The 9,380-nt window shown below is 41.5% G+C and overlaps 1 long non-coding RNA gene across 1 annotated transcript; it reads left to right on the top strand.

The window, feature by feature from the left end:
* Nucleotides 1–3,856: 3,856 nt before the first annotated feature.
* Nucleotides 3,857–8,619, top strand: LOC118018778. The gene is made up of 3 exons (XR_004681479.1): nucleotides 3,857–4,013; nucleotides 4,372–4,536; nucleotides 8,291–8,619. It is a non-coding gene; the product is annotated as an uncharacterized LOC118018778 (long non-coding RNA).
* The last annotated feature ends 761 nt before the right edge of the window (nucleotides 8,620–9,380 follow it).

Raw genomic sequence — 9,380 nt, 5'->3', positions numbered from 1 at the left:
CATAATACCCTCCAGTTCTATCCATGTCAGTGTAAATGATAGGTATTCATCCTTTCTCATGGCTGAGTAATATTCCACTGTATATATGAACCACATCTTCTTTATCCATTCATCTATTGAAGGGCATCTCAGCTCCTTCCAGTTTGGTTATTGTGGACATTGCTGCTATGAACATTGGGGTGCAAGTGCCCCTTCTTTTCACTACATTTGTATCTTTGGGATGAATACCTAGTAGTGCAATTGCTGGATCATAGGGTAGCTCTATTTTTAACTTCTTGAGGAACTTCCCTACTGTTTTCCAGAGTGGCTGCACCAGCTTGCATTCCCACCAACAGTGTGAGAGGTTTCCCCTTTCTCCACATCCCTGCCAACATTTGTTGTTTCCTGTCTTGTTAATTTTAGCCATTCTAACTGGTGTAAGGTGGTATCTTGTTGTGGTTATGATTTGTATTTCCCTGATGACAAGTGATGTGGAGCATTTTTTCATGTGTCTGTTGGCTATTTGCATGTCTTCTTTGGAGAAATGTCTGTTCATGTCTTCTTCCCATTTCTTGACTGGATTATTTGTTTTTTGGGTATTGAGTTTGATAAGTTCTTTTTTTATTTTTAAAGATACTATTTATTTATTTGTCAGAGAGACAGAGAGAGCACAAGCAGGGGGAGTGTCAGGCAGAAGGAGAAGCAGGCTCCCTGCTGAGCAAGGAGCCCAGTGTGGGACTCGATCCCAGGACCCTGGGATTATGACCTGAGCCAAAGGCAGACATTTAACTGATTGAGCCACCCAGGCATCACTGAGTTTGATAAGTCCTTTATATATCTTGGATACCAGCCCTTTATCTGATATGTCATTTGCAAATAGTTTCTCCCATTCCGTAGATTGCCTTTAATTTTGTTGAATGTTTCCTTTGCTGTGCAGAAGCTTTTTATCTTGATGAAGTCCCAATAGTTCATTTTTGTTTTTGTTTCCCTTGCATTTAGAGACGTGTCTTGGAAGAAGTTGCTGTGGCCAAGGTCGAAGAGGTTTCTTTTTTTTATTTTATTTTATTTTTAATTTTTTTTAAAAGATTTTATTTACTTATTTGACAGATAGAGACACAGCGAGAGAGGGAACACAAGCAGGGGGAGTGGGAGAGGGAGAAGCAGGCTTCCCGTGGAGCAGGGAGCCCGATGCGGGGCTCGATCCCAGGACCCTGGGATCATGACCTGAGCCGAAGGCAGACGCTTACCGACTGAGCCACCCAGGCGCCCCGAAGAGGTTTCTGCCTGTGTTCTCCTCTAGGATTTTCATGGATTCTCTCTCACATTTAGGTCTTTCATCCATCTCAAGTTTATCTTTGTGTACGGTGTAAGAGAACAGTCCAGTTTCATTCTTGCGCATGTGGCTCCTTTTCCCAGCACCATTTATTGAAGAGACTGTCTTTTTTCCTTTGGATATTCCTACCTGCTTTGTTGAAGATTAGTTGACCTTAGAATTGAGGGTCCATTTCTGGGCTCTTTCTTCTGTTCCATTGGTCCATGTGTCTGTTGAAAAAGAAAAACAAAGCTGGAGGTATCACCATGCCTGACTCCAAGCTATATTACAAAGCTGTGATCATCAAGACAGCATGGTACCGGCACAATCATGTTTACTTTTACTGGTCTTAGATGATGCTATGCTGTTCTTTGTATTGGGTGCGCTCACTGTCACAGCTGATGAGTTGGTTACTCTGGCATGTAGCATATGTGCTGAAAGTTTCACAGACACTTTTTCTAAGAAATAGGAATTTGTTATTGTTCTCTGTTCTTGATGTACTAACCAATCCTCTGTTGTAAGGAAGAGTATAGTTCAGAATTCAGAGGGGCTGCCGTCTTAAATTCGAGGCTAGAATGTTCTCTGTATATAAGCTGAAAACAATCTCTTTGGTCATTCTTCTTGCTCACTTTTTTTTTTCCTGTGTAAATTACAAATGATTCATAAATGTTGAGACCATTTTTGTTAAGGAGAAAATGCTCCTTGATTATGTAAAATATACCTAAGGTATATCATTTATGTACATTATGTAGACTTCAAGGTAGTCAACTAGGGTCTTTAAGACAGTAAAAGTTGGGTGCCTGGGTGGCTCAGTTGGTTAAGCCACTGCCTTCGGCTCAGGTCATGATCCTGGAGTCCCGGGATCGAGTCCCGCATCGGGCTCCCTGCTCGGCAGGGAGTCTGCTTCTCCCTCTGACCCTCCCCCTTCTCATGCTCTCTCTCTCTCTCTCATTCTCTCTCTCAAATAAATAAATAAAATCTTTAAAAAAAAAAAAAAGACAGTAAAAGTTGCCAAGCAATGAGGCTTGGCAGTGGCCTGAAAAGATTTACCTACTTTTACATGAAAGTGCTTCCATTAAAATGTAAATTTCGAGTGAAAGAAATTACACCTTTGTAATTTTGCTGTCTAGAGACTGACACACCCTTTAGGATATATGTCTTTTAAACACCATACAACTCCACTGCCATCTGTCTGCTCTACCCACTGCATTGTGTCAAAGATTCAGAAGACTTATTGACATAGTGAGTCATTCTACTCTTGGTTAATCAAGAGAAGTTACAATGCTTTAAGGAGACATGGCATGGTAGTATGTACAGAAAGCAGCTGGGTTTTAGCAACAATTAAAGTGCGCAGATGTAAAAACAATAAACAGAGGGACAGATTTGAAGGACTCTGCAATCTCATTACGTGGCTTCTTTTCTGTTGGTTTATAATGCCAAATTATCTAACATAACAATATTAATAATTGTTTAGTAAATTTTAATAAGTACCAAGAATTATGTTGAGCAGATTAATAATAATTATTGCTTGAATTTAAAGGTTGTGATCCATTTTGTGAAATATGACCAAAAATGTGAAATAGCGACAGAAATTATTATAAAGGTATTTCTTTTAGTTGACTGTTTATTTAATATGTTCTATTACAATAGAGCAATAATTCTGGAAAACACCAAGGCAAGGTGTTATCTATATATCTGAGGGTGTTTTATATTGGGAAAAATCAACATATCTTTGCTGATATTAGAGCTTTACCTTTTCTAAGAAGCTTTTGATCCTGTAAACTAATTTCCAAATATTTCCATGGTCATTGCATTAGAAGTGATGCAGTGATCTTTGAAAATGCAGGAAGTCTTTCTGGAATGTTGACCTCAGAACGTTTTGGGTCAGTATTGCTGAACTATCCATCTTGGCATCTAGGCATTGGGGTGCCCTTAACAAGGAATATTTAAGTACAGCTAAGATGTTTGGGAAGAACACCACAAGCCAGGAGCGGAATTCAGTGACAAAGGTCCAGCTTCCTTGCTTGCTTGTCTTATATTCCTCTGTCCTGAATACTGCTTTTTGTGCCTGGGTATTCCTTTATTTCTTGAGTAATAGGAAGCAACTGTCCAGAGAGCTGATTATAAAAGTCACTAAAGGGCCAGGGGAGTAAATTGGAAATTTGGTGCCAGTTAACTCAGCTTTCTACAAATCGCACTCTAGATAATTATTAATATATAATAATTAAAATAATAATAATAATACATTTGTCTTTCTTTCTCTGGGAACTGGGGGAGGGCTTCTCCTGTTCCTGTTCAGTAAAGCCTATCTGGAACATAGATGTGATGCTTGGGGATGAGCCAGCCATTTTGTGATCATAATGATATTAGAAATCTTGGGAGAAAAAAATGACATATGTAGTTTCTTTGTTTAGAATTTTGGTGCTTGTAAGTGCAGATTATACACTATAATTACAGGTACTGTCACCAGCTCTAAGACCTGGTGATAGTTAGCAGCAGCTCAAATTCTGAAGTGAAATATGACATACACATTATTCATGTATGAGTGTTTCCAGACTTTTGTTTTCCTCTGCCTGCCTAGAGGACTCTAATTTCTGTGGGTCATTTATGTACCTCTCTGAAGCCTTTGAGGGGAGCTGCGTTGACAGAAGGGTTCTTTTTGTCTTTTGTGATGCAGAGTCAAAACACAAAGATGATGACAGAAAGGACAATAGTCTTGCAGGTAGGTCAGGAGGAAAAGTTTCTTTTGTCTACTTTTTAGGGACTGTGTATAAAAGAGATATGAGAGCAGTGGTGGCATGTGAGGAAAGTGGTTATGGGGTTCAGGAAGCCCACAGATGGCAGGTACTGAGGGTTTAGAAATTTGATGCTGTCTAGCCCCTGCATCCCTTGCCTATCTAACATCGAGTCTGGAAAGCAATGCGCTCAATGTCTTGGACCCCCTTGTGGGTAGGAGGGCCATTCAACATGATTCTGCCTAGCAAGATATGGGATAAAATGTTTGGGGAGGCAAAAACTACATTTCTGAATAAAGCCTTGCTAAGAAAAAGCTCTTGATCCATTTCCTGTTATCCCTCTAGAACTTGGAATATCTTGCAAACATGATGATGAAAGTCACTTGCCAAGGATGGCGAGATAGGAGAAAGAAGGAGCAACATGCCGGTTCTCCTGCACGGAAATGGGATTGCCTACCTCTGGACACTGTGGAGTGGTAAATAAGAAAAAAGGAAAACCTCATTTATCAGGTAGGGGCCTGGCAGACACAAGAGGTGGACTCAGAAGGCTTTAAAAATAACTTAATGAAGAGACTCTTTACAGAGATGTGAGAGAAGATAAGGAAATGTGTTAGGATTCTTCAGAAATAAAACCAATAGGCACTTTCCTTCCTTTCTTCCTTCTTTCTTCCTTTCCTTCTCTCCTTCCACCCTTCAGCCACCCACCTGCCCTTTTTTTTTCCTCCCCCCCTTCCTTTTTCCCTTTCTTCCTTTCCTTCTTGGACCCGTTTATGTGATTATGGAGGCTGACAAGTCTAAAATCGGCAGAGCTGATGTCTCCATCTCAGTCCAAAGGGCAGCAGGTTGCTATAGAGCGAAAAAGAGCTGGTGGCTTAGCTTGAATGCCATCAGGCAGGGGGATTCTGTCATACTTGGGGGAAGAGCCAGCCTTTCTGTTCTATCCAGGTCCTCATTGGATTGGATCAGGCTCACCCACATTAGGGAGGACAACCCGCTTTACTTGGTCTACCAATTTAACTGTTAATCTCATCCAAAAACTCCTTCACAGACACACTTGGAATAATGTCTGACAAAATATCTGGCCACTGCATGGCCCATGCAAGTGGACACATAAAATCGACCATCACAGGAACTGACAAGAGATGCTGCAACACCCAGGGGTTAGAAACAGTGGGGATTCTGACAGGTCAAGGGAGGGAATAGTATTCAGTGGAGCCAGAACCTGAGTCAGAGAAGAGGTGTTATCTCGTATGACCTGTGACTACAAAGGAAAGAAGCTCTGCCAGAACTATAGCTGTGCGAGTAAGGGGGTGGGGGTGGAGATTATGGGAAATAAATACTCGGTCCTTTCTCTTCCTACGTGAGCCAGAGGGTAGTACAGCGTGGATGATGCTGTCCATGAAGGTCAGCCTTCTGGGACACAGAACAGCTCAGAGATTGGTGCAAGTGGGGAGATTAAGATTAACCAGAGCACTTTAACAATTTAAGCCATGACTTCATTATTTACAGAACTAACTTCATTGACTTAGTTTAAAAAAGCCAATGTAGGATAATTCAGCCCCTCAGTCAAATGTGATCCTTGCCGATACAGAAGGTGACAAATGAGTTTTTTGGTTGCTGGACTTTGTGTCCTTGATTGAAATACTATTCAGATTGGACCATACGGATGGTGCTTTCTATTTCTTTGCCAACTAAGGCATTCTTTAGTCTGGTTTGCCAGGAACAAACTGGACTACAGTGGTTTACATTATTATTTACATATTAAAGAGTTTGCACATGTTTCTTTAATTTTCCTCGTCGGAATAATACAGATAACAAATATAAATTAAAAAGTTGCATATGATTTTTGAGAATCATAAAATTAGCGCCAGATTCTCGCTAAGGGAATATTGAGTAAATATTTAAATGATATTGACTTTAGGAGAACCAAAGTATCAGTCTTCCTTGTTCTGATGTTGGATCGAAGGTTCTAGCTAATGCCTACTTTACGGACTGAGGCATTTCTAACATCGGAAGAGACAGTTGGGGCTTGTGATTGGGTGACATATGATCCAGCTTTCCTGGAGTTGACTAAGGCAGACATTCAGTTCAGTTGTGGGAATCAGCCCATGGGGCAGTATCTGGATATTCCGGGACTCCAGCTGCTTCCCGTGGGCCTTGGAGTTTGGCTGAGGAAGGAGAACGTAGCAGCTTGAATTTACATGATGCAGACTTTACTGGGGTTGGGAATGCTGGCCTTTCTGCTCTTGGAAAAGGCAGACTGTTTTCAGTAATACCACCAAGTGGTTTATCTGAAGGGTGGGCAAATATTTACATTGCATCAGCCATTGACTCCTAATTCCTACTTGAAAGCAGAGGCGGCTCATACTTGAAAGCAGACACAGCTCAGTGCTTATCTGACTCTGACTAAAGTATCTTTAAACATGTGGGTGTGGCAGTCCAGGAAGCAAACGAGCCAAGGATCTGAATTGCGGGGAGAAAAATAACAAGTCTACTGATCCAAACTTGGCAACATTGTACACTGTTATTAAAAAGCACTGACTCATTGCAGCTGTGGTCATTTCCAAGTGGCCAGAAGGGTGAAGGAACAGGAACCCCACAGTGTGTGACCATCACCTACATTGGATTGGTATGGCTCCTGAAGTGCTTTAAACCTGTCTCAAATATATGAATGTGTGTTTCTTTGGGACATCAAAGCTCAGCGGCACATAGGGACCCCTATATCCTGGAAAGCCTAGGTTTTTTTAACAGACCATCATATTGGCATGGTCTAGATGTTGAGAACTGGGTGTTCTGTTAAGGATAGTATACCACTTGGGGATTTGCAGTGTCTACCTACTTTATGGTGAAATGGTTTGTGGGTAGTGTTCTGTGGAGGGGACTATCGAGATAATCATGAAATTTTGACTATTTGTAGTCACTACAAATTGTATGGATCACTGGGGATTTTCTTTTAAATTGCATTTCTTTTTCATCTTGTTGCATTTTTAATTTTTTTGAGTTGTTACCGTGAAAATCCAGTACTTTCTGCATGGGTATGAAAAGCATGATTTTTGTGCTAATTATTCAGAGCTTTTGGTTGGTATTACATGTATAGTCCATATAAGATGTTTGTTTGTTTATTTATTTATTTATTTATTTATTTATTTATTTATTTATTTAATTTTAAGTAAACTCTACCCCCAATGTGGGGCTTGAGCTTACAACCTCCAGATCAAGAGTGGCACGCTCCACTGACTGAGCCAGCCAGGTGCCCCAGTGCAAGGCATTTAGATCTCATTGCTCCATCTCAACATTGAGCTGACATCTAGAAATAACCGAAAAGAAGATCAAATCTTTTCAGTTCAATCTCTAGAGAACACACAGAGAATACATTTATAATGTCCAGTTAAGTGTCTTAGGAGTCTTTTCCCACATTTTGGTTATCTGTTGCTGTTATAGCAAACCACCCCCAAATTTAGTGGTTTAACATCAAAAACTGGGTTGATGAGGTCAGCTGGATGGTAGTTCTCTTCTCGTGCTGTTGGCAGGTACTTCAGTCATTTGGAAACTCATTTGGCTGGAACACGCAAGATGGCTCATTCATGGGGCTGGCTGTAGGTGCTGGCCTTCAGCCACGAGATCAACTGAGATGTTTAGTCAGAATGTCTTGGTTCTCTTCACTTTGACCACTCTCTGAGGTTGGGCTTCTCACAGCATGGCAGCCAGGTTCTAAGAGGGACTGTTCCAAGGTTGTGTAAGAGGCCAAGGCAGATCTCTCTAGGTTCAGCCTTGGAAGTTACACCGTATCATTTCTGTCACATGCTATTGGCCAAAGCAAGTCACAGATTCAAAGAAATTAAGAAGATTCTCCCTGTTGGTAGGTGTAGTGGCAACATTTGTGGCCACATCTAATCTGCTATAGCTGGTCTTTCTCAATATCTCACCCACCTGGCAGCTGCTTCCGAATCTTTCTCCTCTCTCACTCTCAACTCTGTCCAGACCAGCCTTGCTCCAGCTCTGTCTCTCACATTGTTTCTCTCACTGACCCCTTGCTTCCTTTCCAACCCATACAATTCATCCCTCAAGTATATCTCTGCCATTTCCAGTGCTGATCCAGCTAGCCTTTCAGTTTATCCAGTATTTCTTCTTTACTCATTTACCTTGGTGTTCATAATAAATTGTTAGTTTTTCAGGGTTAACAACATAATGCTTCTTAACGGGAGCAAGCAGGAGTGGAGAGTAATGTGATTTTAAATTTCGTTCCTGTTATATCTATGTTTAGGTGACACACAACACAATGGGAACTGATTCTGGTTTAGCTGCAAATGACATCAGTGGATTTTTAGCATGTGCCACAAGAAGAAGGCTAGCAGAGAAGATGCTTGATTCAGGACAGAGTCCTGGAGATTCCCTGAGGCATATCCCGATGGAATGGATGGCAATGGTATTCACTGGGTACCACATTATCTTGAAGAGCAATGCTGCTGGTCCTAGGGAAGTCCTAAAGAGTTTAATTGTGACTTGAGATTTCTTAGGAGTAGATCCCTTGCAGAAGTTAGTTTCTTGAAATTTAGACAATGAAGTTTGAGAAAATAAGCCTTTCGGCAGGCCTGTCCCTAATATTGTCTCTAGCACAAGAGTGCAAATTTAGGCCCACAAACCATGTCTATTAAAAAATTATAATACAAGTGAGTAATCTGCTAATAAAATTTGTTTTGTTCTCCCTTAACAAATATACTTTTATATTGACCTGGGAGGCCAGGCACAAATTCCTAATTCTCATACTTCTCAGAGTTCTATGCTAAAATGTGGCATTTTGACATTTTGAGAGTTGGCCTGCTTCCTTTTTCTCCCTTGCCACCAGAACTCTCTTGGACTAAGAGGGACCTCACCAAATGTGTGTGGGCACTTCAAATCTGTGTCCATAGTTCTTAAATACAGCAGCCTCTTAGCTAATTCCTCTGCCCTGAGATGCGCAAATGGCCGGTACCATCTGCTTTCAGGAGGCACACAAGGCCAAGAGTATCATTCTGGCCTTGGAAGCAGGCTCAGTGATGTTCCAGATACCCAGAGCCTGGTTGACAAGGGGAAGCATAGGTTCTGCATGAGCAGGTTTGGTTCCATGAGCTTCTTGATTTGGGAAGGGCATGGTGGGAAGGGGCCAGAATGAGCCCTCTAAAGCATAGGTCGTTGTGTAGGGGCCTCATCCAGGTCAAGGGCAACACTGCTTTTAGCCATGGCTGTGCAAACATTCAACCTATTTTTCCCCACAGGTACAGCAGCCAGAGTCCCACCCTGCACTTTTCTTCCCATTGTAGAAATCCACGAAGGAATGAGACCACTGGGGGTTGGAGCGTGAATGGATGGAAAAT

Source organism: Mirounga leonina, unplaced genomic scaffold (genome assembly GCF_011800145.1).
Source record: "Mirounga leonina isolate KUSES-001 unplaced genomic scaffold, KU_Mleo_1.0 Mir_172, whole genome shotgun sequence".
NCBI lineage: Eukaryota > Metazoa > Chordata > Mammalia > Carnivora > Phocidae > Mirounga > Mirounga leonina.
Note: the sequence above shows the minus strand (reverse complement) of the source record. Positions and strands in the feature narration are given on the sequence as shown.